Raw genomic sequence first — 13,616 nt, 5'->3', positions numbered from 1 at the left:
AATCCTAACTGTTTGGATTTCCAGAAGGTATCCAGACTGTTTAATTCTTAGTGAACATTATGAAAATAATGCCTGAGGATAAGAGATAGTGGAATTTTCCTTATCATGTTAGGCATACTTTTTAATTGTGGAAGTACAATTTTACTCCCAGAAATGTTCTTGTTTTAGTCACTGCTCTATCTTTTTTTTGTTCATTTCATCAACTCCGCATAAAAATAATGTCTGCTCTCATGCTGCCTCGAGCCCTCAGGGAATGGTGTTCTGAAAGCAAAAGTGAAACCTTTGGGGAAGGCTGGTCTAAAAATAAAATTCTCAGGGTATTAGACCAGGGGCGTGGGCCAAATCTAGGGACAGCATTTTTCACGTTGCAGATTGCTGTATTAAATGGAGTAAAAGTCTTCCTCTTTTCTCAGATGATGAGGGCGGCAGCAAAACATTTTGGAAAGAGCGAGGACTTTAGAGCCAGGCTGTTCTGGGTTCCAGTTTCAGCTCCCCGACTAGCTGTGTGGTTGGAGGCACATGACAGTCTGAGCCTTGGTTTACTTGTCTTCAAAATGCGGACAATATCTTTTGTCTTTGGGATGGTTTGTCAGAATTAGCAGTGATATATGTGAAGGTCTGATACATTGTGGGTGTTGAGGAAGTGGTAGCTATAATTGCACACCTTAATTTTTTTTCTCTTATTAAGGAGGAAGAATTTTTTCTCTGTAACATGATGGTTCACAGACTAGAGCCAGGCTACCAAAGTGTAAATCTGAGCTTTGCTGTTTATTGGCTGTGTGACTTTGGGCAAGTTACCTAGTTTCTTTGTAGCTCAGCTTCCTCACCTGTAAATGAGAATCGTTACGATACCTACCTTCTAAAGTTGTTACAATTTTTGTAAAGTACCAGACTACTGGCTAATATGGAAGCACTTTACATATTTAGTATTTGATATATAAATAAATGGCTCAAAGCCAACCTTGATTGGTTGTTATTGTTAATGAGGGTAATGGGTTTAGAGGTGGGACCTGAGGCTGCATGAGGAACGACGACTCACGGGTAAGAGAAACAAGCCCGGCGAAGTTTAGTGAGATAAAAGCTGGCAACTCTGAAGCTGGCATAAGTTCAAATGCTGCTTTTGATCAACAGAAATATCAGAGTGGTGGAGTGCCAGTCTTCGCATCGTCTTTGTTTTAATACAAATTGAGTATCTGGTAGATTCCTGCAGATGTTCACATGTTGCCCCCCCTCAAGGGCCCACTGTCATGTTTGAAAAACCACTGCTACTGCTTGGGGATAAATCAAAGAATAAAAGGCATCTTAAAGGTAAAACAAACTAGTAGAGGGGACCCAAGAATGTGTACATGCCTATAAAATGAGAACTGATGTTCTTTTTATGGGACAGTGATTTTTCTCTTTATCTCAAATATTACAGAAATTTTAAAACGAGAAAGAATAAAAACAGATGGGTTCAGTAATTTCTTAGCGGGAACATTGAGAATCTTTTTATGACTGAGGGTTTTTGAAAGTTCACCACACCTTGTATTCTGCAGACTTCCATTGGCCATGATAGGTATTTCAAGTTGAGAGAAGATGCACAGTGGGGTATAAGCACAGTGAATGGAGGAGGTAGAATGAATAGTTAAGCTACAGCCCACACTTGCACTGATGTCCTCTACCTGTAGCTCTACCCTGTAGAATAGAGCAGCCTAGCATTTTACCCAAGTTGAAAACTGGAGACCTCTTTTCTCAACAAATCAGAGGGACAATCTGGGGGATAATTGGAGCGTATATGCTACAAGTGAAGCCCTTGCCTTCTTGATATTTGAAGGCCCACTTATGCTTAAACCCTGCCTTTTGACAAGGCCAATATCTCCATACACAGAACTCCCTGCCAGCTAGCTGCCTTATAGGTGAGACTGTCGGATCAAGCAGAAGAAACCAGTAACAGCCATAGATGAAGAAGCCCACCTGTTCTTTAATCAGAAATATCCACAAGACATGTGACAAGACATAAACAGTATCACAAAAGAGTGATAAACAGAACAGATGTCTTTGAAAGGAACACATAAGTAAGGAATAGAAGAGAATATTAAAAAAAATCCTTAGAGGAGGTTTTGGAAAGTCATGTCTAGAAAATAATAGGATATAGTAAAAAAGGAACAATCAAAGAATAAGGAAGAACTTTTGAAAATTAGACATTTGTTTGCTGAAATTAAAATAATTCAATGAAAGATTTGAAAGATGACTATAAGGGAATTTTCTAGAACACAGAGCAAAAGGGAGGCAGAAAACTTGAAAGAAGGGTAGAGAGATAGGCTTAGTCAAGTTGGTCTGATATCTAAATACTTGGAATTCCAGAAGATACAACAGTAAGCAAAGAGTTGAAAATGTCAAATAAATAATAGAAGCTCCTCTTGTGCTCTGGGAAATAATTCAGATCTTCAGACTGATGAGTTCTGAGAGCCCAGCAAAATGGATGAAGGCAACTTGAAATTCAGACCAATTCTTGTGAAATTTAAGAACATTCAGGGTAAAGAAAAAGTTCCTAAAATCTTCTAGAGAGAAGTGAGGTTGTCAAGTTCCCATTAGTCTCTGAGCACTTTGCTTTTGGTATAGTCAGGTACTTCAGCATCACTCGTCTCTTACTTTTTCTGTCCCACACCTGGAGCCCCAGACATTTTTCTAAGAAGCCTTGGTTCTTTTAATGGTGTGTAGAAACCCAGACCTGGATGCTCATTGTGTCTGGAGTATGGCTTCTAGACCCTTTCACTGCATAGAGCTGGGTGGAGAGGGGACATAAATGTGTATATGCTTTATCCTGTGATGCATACAAAATAGTTTTACCAAATGTCAATTATCACAACTGTCAACGAATATATGCTAAGTAAAGTTCAGAGTTTCTTTGCAAGTTTTTTTGTTTTTAGAATGTAGGTCATTTATTCCAAGGGCATACAATCAGAGTACTATGTTCAGAAGACAAAACCTTTCTTCACTGTGGTTATCAATTTGATATAGAGGTTTAGGTTCATTTGTTTCTGTGTATATTAAATTGTGAGAGTTTATGTTTTTATACTTAAATATTTCAAAAGTCAAAGCTATGTAAAAGTACACTCAGAAAAGATGTTCTAATCTCTGTCTTTTCCACCTCAATAGTCCCCCACTTCCCATTTTTGGGCTATTCTTCAAAAATAAGCAAATACATACATATATTCATGTTTGCCTTTTATTTTAAGGAGATAGCTTATTATATACACTGTTTTGCATTTTGCTTTCATCACTTTACAATACAGGTAGGACAAAAGTGGGATTATAGTTGTTTGTATGGAAAATAATACAATGATTAACAAATAATACAAGAAAAAAGTCTGTGTTTTTTGTACTCACAACTGCAAATCTACTTTTGCCCACCCCTGTATATCTGGAAATCACTATCAGTTTACTGAAATCATTGATCTTTTTGACAGCACCATGGTATTCTGTTGTGTGGCTGTGTACAATTTATTTACCTAGCCTCCTTGATGAGCAGTTAGGTGGTTTTTAGTATTTTGCTATTTCAATCAGTGTTGCAATGAGTAATCTTATGCATATATAGTTTTGTATTTGTGAAGGTATTTCTTTAGGGTAAATTCTTGGAATTGTGATTACGAGGTCAAAGGGTAAATACCTGTAAGGTTTTGTTAGATTTGCCAAATTTCCCTTCAAACAGCCTGCATTATTTTTCCCTTCTGCCAGTAATAGAGTTGGCTAACAGACTTATCACTATCAACTATGTTAATTTTTTTGCCAGTCTTGTAGTCAAGTAATAGTATCTCCCAGAGTTTATAGTGGGAATAAAATTGGGCAGAGCATCTCTCTATGTTTGAGGGCCATTTCTGTTCCTTCTGTCAACTGTCTTTTCCCTGTTTTTCTTCTTCTTTTTTTGTTTATGTAGATACTCCTTTTATAAACTTTCTTAACAATGTGCAACATTCTCATTCAGTAAAGTACATGAATATTAAATGTCTACTTCAATAAAATTTTAAGTTGTACTCAGGTAACCACCAACAGATAAAGACAGAGAACATTACCAGTTCCTGGAAACTTTTCCTGAGCCTCATTTCATACTTACCTCCTCCAGCAACAGAGATAGCCACTATGTTGACATTTATTACTGTAGGTTAGTTTTTCCTCCTTTAGAACTTCATATAGAGTGGAACCGTGCACTATTATTGCTGTATATATTTTGTAGTGTGAATATATGAAACTTAATCTTATATTGTTAATGGACATTTGGGTTACTTTTGGTCTTTGGCTCTAGGAACAGCCTTACATGTGTCTTGAGATATATATGTGTGTATATGTATATGTACACACACACACACAAACACACACACATATATATATATATATTCAAAGTTATATGTAGGTTCAGCTTTAGTAGTATAACCAAACAGAAGTGGTTGAACCAGGCTCTCCTTCCCCTAGTACTGCATGAGGGTTCCAGCTGCTCCAAATCCTCGGGAGCATCTGGATTGCCATTTTCTCTTTAATTCAGTTCTAACAGGTGTGTAGTTTTATCTTGTATTCCCCTAGTTTCTAATAATATCAATTACTGTTCATATGCTAATTGTGTATTTGTATATTCTATTTTATGAAAAGTCAATGAAATTATTTTGCTCATTAAAAAAAAGTCCAAAAGAGTACAATACCTCAGAATAAATCTAACCAAGGATGTAAAAGACTTATACTCAGAAAATTGTACGACCCTGAAGGAAGACATTGAAGAAGATAAAAATAAGTGGAAGCATATACCATGTTCATGGTTAATAAGAATTAATGTCATTAAAATGTTCATGCTATCCAAAGCAATATACAGATTCAATGCAATTTCTATCAAGATTCTGATGATGTATTTTATAGAACTAGAACAAATATCTCAGAGGTTTATATGGAACCACAAAAGGCCCCACACAGCAACAGCAATCCTGAGAAAGAAGAACAAAGTTGGAGGAATCGTGCTACTTAATATCAAACTGTACCATAAAGCCATAGTTATCAAAACAGCATGCATGGTACTAGATAAAAACAGGCACGTAGATCAATGGAGCAGAATAGAGAGCCCAGAAATAAACCCACACCTTTATAGGCAATTAATATTTGACAGAGGATGCAAGCACATACAATTGGCTAAAGATAACTTGATAAATGATCCTGGGAAAATAGGACAGACACAGAAAAATGAAACTAGACCACCTTCATACAGCACACACAAGAATAAATACAAAATGGATCAAAGACTTAAATGTTCTGACCAGAAACCATAAAAGTCCTAGAAGAAAACTTAGGCAGCAAAATCTTGGACATTGCTCATAGCAATATTTGATATGTCTCCTCAGGCAAGGGAAACAAAAGGAAAAATAAATAAATGGGACTACGTCAAACTAGAAAGTTTTTGCACAGCAAAGGAAATCATCAACAAAATAAAAAGACAGCTCATGGAATGTGAGAACATGTTCACCAATGATACATCTCACAAGGGTTAATATCCAAGTTTTATGAAGAACTTGTAAAATTCAACACCAGAAATACTAACAATCCAATTTAAAACTGAATAAACGACCTGAACAGATACTTTTCCAAAGAGGACATTCAGATGTCCAGTAGACATCTGAAAAGATGCTCAACATCACTAATCATCAGAGAAATGCAAATTAAAACCACAATGAGGTATCACCTCACACCAGTCACAGTGGCTATCACCAGTAAATCAACAAACAGCAAGTTCTGGTGAAGATATGGGGAAAGGGGAACCCTTTTGCACTGTTGGTGAGAATGCAAATTGGTGCAGCCACTGTGGGAAGCAGTATGGAGACACCTCAAAAAATTAAAAATGGATCTGCCTTTTGACCCAGCAATTCCACTTCTGGGAATATATCCAAAGAAACCCAAAACACTGTTTGAAAGAAGATAAGCACCACTATGTTCACTGTAGCATTATTTACAATTTCCAAGATATGGAAGCAGCCCAAGTGTCCTTCAGTAGGTGAGTGGATAAAACAGCTATGGGACATGTACAAAATGGGATGTGACTCAGCCATAAAGAAGAAGATAATTTCACTCTTTGTGACAGTGTGAATGAACCTGGAGAACATTGTGCCAAGTGAAGTAAGCCAGTCGGAGAAAGACAAATACCATATGATTTTCATTAATATGTGGGGTCTAATGAACAAACTGAACTAACAAGCAAAATAGAGACAGATCTACAGATGCAGAGCAGGCTTACAGCTATGGGTGGCAGGGCCTTAGGAGGTGGAGGGATTGGGTAAAAAGGGAAAAGTACTCATGGACATGGACAACAGTATAGTGACTTCTGGGGGTAGGGCAGTACAAGGGGGACAAATGGTAATGGAAAAAATACAATAAAATGCCTTGTCTGTCTGTTTTTAATTACTGATTTGTAGAGGTTCTCTGTGGATTCTGTATAAGAATCCTTTGTAATTATCTCTCTGTTGCTTTTTTACTTCATGATGATTTTTTATAACCAGAGGTTAATTTTAATGAAATATTATCTAATCATATTTCCCTTGAGTGTATATTTTTTGTGTCTAGTTAATACATTTTTGCTTTTGTAAGGTCCTGACATTATTCTCCAACATTATCTTCTCAACCTTTTACATTTAGATCTAAGATTCTATTTGAAATTGATTTTTACATGTGGTGTGAGTTAGGAGCCAAGGCTCATTTCTTTCCTTGTGGATATCTAATTGATTCAGCACCATTTATTGAAACACTCTTCCATTCCCCCATTGAATTGCAGTGACACCTTTGTTGTATAAATCTGGTGACAGTATAAGTACTATCTGTTATCCTCAGTTACTCTTTTTGATGGCAGACACAACAAAAAGCTTCAGGGCAAAGCCACATCCTTTTTTGAGCAGTACTCTTGTCTCTTTATTTTGGTCCTCTCTTGTGTTCCAGGAATGTAGAGTTCACTTCCAAAGAGAGCTTAGGACATTTCAAAAGTTTCTTAAATGAGGAGCATCATAAGTAAATTAGCAAATACTCATTGAGCACACACTTTGTTGTGTGCCTGTCCCTGGGCTGGGTGGGGCCTGGGGAAACAGGTTTTTTGTTTGTTTGTTTGTTTTTCCTTTGATTCTATTTGTCCCTCTGTGGTTATTAGGTGACCACACAAGGTAGCATTTGTAAATAGTGGAAGGTTTCTGAAAGTTTATTTCTGCATATTTCTATGATTATTTTCTTTCTTTTTACACCACAAATAACATTAAAAATTTACATTGGAACTCCTGCTACCATTCTTCCAAAGCCCTCGTCTTGGACATAACACCAGAAACAAACACGAGAAAAGTGGAAAGAAGGCAGCCTGCCTCGAGCCCATGGGACTGAGGAGCAATGCGGCAGTGGCTTTCTGGAGCACTCTTATTGCTGCTAATAATATCAGAGTGCCGCAGCCTGGGCACAGGTGAGAAAGAAAGAAAAAAGTCTGCTTTCCCCAGCCCCCTAGCCAAAGGATGGGGAAGGGGTGGCTGTACAACAGGAGCCCTTTTTGTCAAAAACCTCGCTGCTCCTGTGTTCTATGCTTTTGTAAGTATAGCCAACCTTATTCTAAAACCTAGATGGAAAAAGCTAGGCCCTAAGCTAGTTAAAATTATCTTTAAAAAGAGGTGGAAGAATCCCTCTACCTAGAATTATATTGCTGCGTTATCAAGATAGTGTGATATTTGTGGAAACCGCACAGAAAAGAACCCAGAAATAATCCACAAAAATATGATCAACTGCTTTTTGACAAAGCTGCAAACCAATTCAATAGAGGAAAGGTAGGCTTTTCAAGAAATGGTGTGAGAGCAGTAGAACATACATAGGCAGAAAGAAAAGAAAGAAAAGAAAGAAAGAAAGAAAGAAAGAAAGAAAGAAAGAAAGAAAGAAAGAAAGAACCTAAATTCCATACATTATGTAAAAAGTAACTCAAATGAACTAAAGACTTGATGTAAAGTATAAAGGAATAAACCTAAAAGGAAAAAAATAGAAGTAAATCTTCAGGATCTAGGGTTAGGAAAAGATTTTTTCAAACTTGATACCAAAAGCACTATCCATAAAAGAAAAAAACTGATAAATAGACCCTATCAAAATTAAAATTTCCACTTTTCATAAGACTGTTAAAAAGATGATTAGACAAGCTAATCACAAAGGAGGAAATTGAATATGTAGCAAACTACATATTCAATACGACAGCATGTAGGTATATAAATAATTTTTAAAGCAGTAAAAAACAAGATAATTCAAATTAGAAAAATGGACAAAAATATGAAAGAGACACTTCACTGAAGGTGTTACACAGATGGTAAATAACCCCATGAAAATATCTCCACATCATTAGCCATTAGGGAAATGCAAACTAATACTGTAATGAGATATTATGACACTTTTACTAGAATGGCTAAAATTAAAAATAGTGACAACACTAAATGCTTGTGAGGATGTGGAGAAACTGAATCACTTACACATTGCTGGTGGGAATATAATGGTACAGCCACCCTGCAAAACTGGCAGTTTCTTGTAAAATTAAATATGCAACTACCATGTGACCCAGCAAGTGTACTCTTGGGCGTTATGTTAGAGATATGAAAACTTACACAAAAGCCTGTATATGAATGTTCATGATAGCTTTATATATTATATACAAAAACTGGAACCAGCCCACATATCCCTCTGTGGACGAGTGGTTCAAAAAACTGTTGTAGATTGGTGGAATATTACACAGCAGGAAATCAGAGCAAACTGTTGACGTATGAAACAACTTGAATGACTCTCCAGAGAATTACACTGAGTGAAAAAATCAGCCCCAAAAGATGACATACGGTATGATTCCATTATATAACATCTTTAAAATAACAAAACTGTCGAGACAGAGAACAGAAGTGTGGTGACCGGGAGTCAGGGAGCACCTGGGGCTGTGGGAGGGCCGGTCGGGGCATGTCTGTGAAAGGGCAGCAGCAGAGATTCTTGTGGTGATGGGGCTGTTCTGTGCGTTGATGCGTGGTTTGCGATCTCTCGTTTGTGGTGTGTGCTGTAGTTTTGAAAAAACTTGGGGAAGCTGGGTAAACGGATCTTTGTATTTCTTAAACTTCTCGTGACTCTACAGCTATCTCAAAATAGTTTAATTAAAAAGTTCATGTTACTTGGTTTGGTATTTGGTTGAGGTGCTGCTGTAAATATAGATGTTATTCTAAGTGCTGGAGAGGGTATATTTAAATTGGAGCAAAATATTCCATTATTGATTTTAAAAGTGAATTTAATATGTCCAGCCATACATTTTTGATAATTTGTGAAGACTCAATTTATGAACTAGAGTCAATTTGTATTTCCTCAGGGTTTAACTCACCTAGGAATCAGTGAAGACCAAGAAAAAAAATCAATGAGAAAATATTTTTCTCTGGGTTTCCCTAAATTTCTCCAACTTCTGAATATTTGATTTATATATTTTACACTTCTGAAATATAGAGTAGAACATAGTACATAGTTTAATTTTGATGGAATTTGGAAAACATGTTAAAGCATCTAACATTGTCGGAATGGTAACTGTTATGTTTCCACAAGTCTGGACCAGTGCAGAGCTTAGCTGATTTAACCTCATTTGAAATCTCAGCAGCCCTGGCAGAAAGCCCTGTTCCCAGAGCACAGATCTGCACATCCTCACGGTTCCATCCCTACTGCTAGACTGTGAGTGAGTAATGAGCGTGCTTCCTGATTAACTGGTAAGGTGAAAGGCAGGCATCGTCTTTCCACTTTTTGGGTTAGAACAGCATTCAGTGTGTAAGTAGAGCTACAAACGTTTGCCAACTGCAAACAACCTAGGCAGAGACACCTAAATCAGTGCTTCCCTTTAATGTGCCTTGGAATCACTTCAGGATCTTTTTAAAATGCAGATTCTGATTGAGTAGGTCTAGAGCCTGATATTCTGTAGTTCTAACAAGTTCCCAGGTGATGCAGATACTTCCGGTCCACAGACCTCTCTTAGAGTAGCAAGTTCTAGATAATATTGCAGATTTGTGACTTTTTCATTTGGCATTCCAAAGACGAGGAACAAGATAGCAACTGGCTTCATATTAAAGGCTTATCCTTTCATTCAAATCAGAGTTTGAGAGAAATGATAGGAGAGAGAAGACACAGGGAGAGAAGGGGGAAGAGGAGCAGCTAGCCAATGGCTAGCCAGTGCCGTGGAGAAATCCTTTCGAGAGCATCAGCAGCCAGCACTGCAGGAAGTCGAAGCACTGGAGAGGGTGAGGCTGAAGGCACTTCAAGCAAGAGGAGCAGTCAAAGCCAGTGTTGAAATAGGTCTGCTGGGGTGATGGAGGCTGGAGCAGAATAGCTACTACATTTCTTTGATTTAGCCCAAAACACAGGCATTGGGAACCTTCTGGAAGTGTGTTTCCCAGGGTGGGCTTCACATTCAGTTTAGTGACTCCCAGGGACAGCCGTGTGTCCCATGAAGAAAAGCACACCATGCAGAATCTGCCTTTCTGCAGTCTTTTGGGAGCTCTGAAGGTATGTAGTAGCAGACCAGTTACGAAGCTGGGTCCTTCAGCCCTGCGCCCTGCACATCTGATCTGCGTCTTTGATGACATCGCAGCTGAACTAAAGAGGCTAGGAAAGTGACTAGCACTTGTCCAAAATGTGTCTGTCAGAAAGGTGGTGAAGTTTATTTGCTCACCTCAGTGTTACCTGGGTCACTCAGGTATAATGAATAATTGTTATAGAGTGAGGTTTTACTGCAAAAAGAATTTTCTTTTTTTTACAATTCTATAATACATCATCTGCATATTTTATTGGTGTTCACCACCTCAAGTCTTTTCCATCACCATTTATCCCACCTTTACCCTCTTCTGTCTCCCTCCACCACCCCTTTAGCCTTCTGGTAATCACCGTGCTGTATCTGTATCTGAGGGTTTTTTTGCCTAATCCCTTCACCTTTTTCACCTAGCCCCAGGCCACCCCCTGTGACAGCTGTCAGTCGTTCTCTGTTTATGAGTCTGTTTCTATTTTGTTTGTTAGTTTATTTTGTTAATTAGATTTCACGCATGAGTGAAATCACATGTGTTTGTCTTTCTCTGACTGGGTTAACCCTGGTCAGTTATAAATGAATAATTCTTACAGAATGAGGTTTACTGTATTCAAATTTTAATGAGGTACTGCTTTATGCTTCCTTTCTAATACATTGAAAATGTTTTTAGGATTCCAGTTAATTATTTTTATTATAAAGGTAATAAAAGTTCATTAAAATGTAGAAAGAAAAAAGCCCATATTTTTACTATGATTAACATTGCTTTCAGCATTGGAGTGATTATTTCCCTGGAGCCTTGTGTGTGTGTGTGTGTGTGTGTGTGTGTGTGTAAAACTGTTACACTTTATATGCAAGATTTCATCCCATTTTTAAAAGACTTTCCATACAAGCATTTCTCCATGTCTTTACATGGAGATTTGAATGCCATAAGTAACACTGAAAGTGTCTGAACCATGTCTCATTGAGGTAACTAGGCCCCTAACTATGGTCATTTGGATCAAAAGATCCTTAAAGAGCAGTCAGTGTTTGGAATATATGTGGGAAAAGGGGAAGTAGAAATAGATGATTAGGAAATATTCTTGTTTTATGGTACCTTTTCTTTCCTCTAAGTTTAAAATTATCTCTAAATCTTAAAGTGTGAGACAGCTCTGTTATTTTATTAAAGAGATTCACAGAGATGGGTATTTTACTTTGTGAGTAGTTATATTTACAGAGTGTATGTACTCCAGAGGAATACCAGATTACTTTTTGCAGTTAGTCTTTCCTCACCACCTGGTCTTAATTAAAGACCTAGTAAAAAAATCCAAACAGGTGCCTTGCTCCCAGGGAGATAATGTTGTAACACAGCGCTGACCTGGGAGTGCACACAGAGTGCACCTGGAGCACAGAGAGGAGGTGCACAGGTGAGCTTGCAGCCTTGAGAAAGACTCCTGGAGAGAATGATAACCTAAAGGAAGTAAGAGTGTGTAGGGGGGACCCGAGGAAAATGTGGATGACCCTCTAAGGCAGAGGGACCAGCAGGTGTCATGGGTCCATCCCCGGAATGGTCACTGCGTGGAGATGGAGTGCTTGGTAGTCACATGACCACCTGCATGACCCAGTGATCCTGCCCTTACCAGGTGAAGAGAGAAGGGGCATTATCAGAAAGAAAAAAAAAAACAACTAAACTAAACAACAAATAGGTGGATATATTATAAGGTAGGGGAGCAGAATTTCCTTTATAAATGCTGGTACTTGTATTTTTGGTGACCATCCTTCCATATCTCCTTGGCCCCTGAATTCTTACCAGTTACAAGTATGTTGGATCCCTCAAGATTGAGGAGAAAAAAAGGTTGACCACCGTTGATGTAGCTGATGGGAATCCATCAAGTGTTTAAATGACTAGGATTGTGATTAAAAAAATGTTCATTTGGCTATAGTTTGATGGGTGGATTTAAAGGGGGAGGGAAAGACCGAGGTAGAGAGACCATTTAGGAGGCTCCCACCTGGACTAGAGATGTGGTGATAGGGTTAAGGAGGAGGCAAACAGTTAAACTACTTAGGGGGTAAAACTGGCAGGCTAGAGTGACGGGTTTGGTGGGCTGGTAGAGGGACAACCGGAAATGGTGTTTGACTCCCAGGTTTTGGGTTGGAGTAAATTGATGAGTTTGTTAACTGCAGTTAGGGTACAGAAGAAAAGTAGTAGTAGTAGTACATTTTTAGATTAGTATCTCTTTTTCAGTGCTTTGGTGTTTCTAAGCTGGGGTTTACTAGAAACCATAGCCTGAGGCAAAGCTAACATAATGGAAGGCAGTACTGGGAAGTGCAATCCCTGGGAAGCAAGCATGAGGCGGGTGAGGGAAGTGAGGCAGGGAGGACAGAAAGCAATTGTAAGGCAGTGTGTTATGCCGACCTGGCCACCACGTGATCAGGTGAGTTGTCTAGACAGACTAAAGGATGCTCCATAGGCCTGGTGGTCAGTTGGGAATGTAAGGAAGAGTCACCCTTGCCGTCTCCTACATCTCTGCAGAGATTCTCACCAGGGAGTGTTGTTAGACTTTTGCTCTTTGACTGGGATAAGGAGCCACTCTGGCAGCCAGTGGAAGGCAGATCTCATGCCCACCAGTGTGGTGTGTAATATGAATTGGGAAGGGGTGGGAGGAGCTGGAATCTTGGGAGGCCCCCGTGGCAGGTGGGACTGCATAAATATAGAGACATGTAAACAGGATCCAAAGCACTTTTCCAACTTTTCTCAACCCTTTGTTTTATTTCCTAGTTTCCCTGTTATAGTCTATAAGAGTTTCAAACTGCTCTGATTTTTATTATACTGCTTTATTTTTATTACTGCTCAGGTTTTAATCTTAGATTCATATTTCCCTGGTTTCTATGAGCCCGCTTCCTCCATTCACATAATTTCTAGACTGTGGGTTTAGTATAATTGTGTTCCTCTATTTATTTGTTTGGTTCATTTGGGCTCCTGTAATAAAATACCACAGACTGGGTGCTGGCTTACAAACAACAGAACTTTATTGCTCCCAGCTCTGGAGGCTGGGAGTCTGAGACCAGGGTGCCAGCACGGTCAGGTGGGGGC

The 13,616-nt window shown here is 38.6% G+C and overlaps 1 protein-coding gene across 4 annotated transcripts in view; it reads left to right on the top strand.

The window, feature by feature from the left end:
• The window catches only part of GPR63 (G protein-coupled receptor 63), a 66,231-nt gene that overhangs the window by 21,386 nt on the left and 31,229 nt on the right, over positions 1-13,616 (top strand). The gene's annotated exons all lie outside the window — the stretch shown is intronic.

This window comes from Phyllostomus discolor, chromosome 4, assembly GCF_004126475.2.
Source record: "Phyllostomus discolor isolate MPI-MPIP mPhyDis1 chromosome 4, mPhyDis1.pri.v3, whole genome shotgun sequence".
Taxonomy (NCBI): domain Eukaryota; kingdom Metazoa; phylum Chordata; class Mammalia; order Chiroptera; family Phyllostomidae; genus Phyllostomus; species Phyllostomus discolor.
Note: the sequence above shows the minus strand (reverse complement) of the source record. Positions and strands in the feature narration are given on the sequence as shown.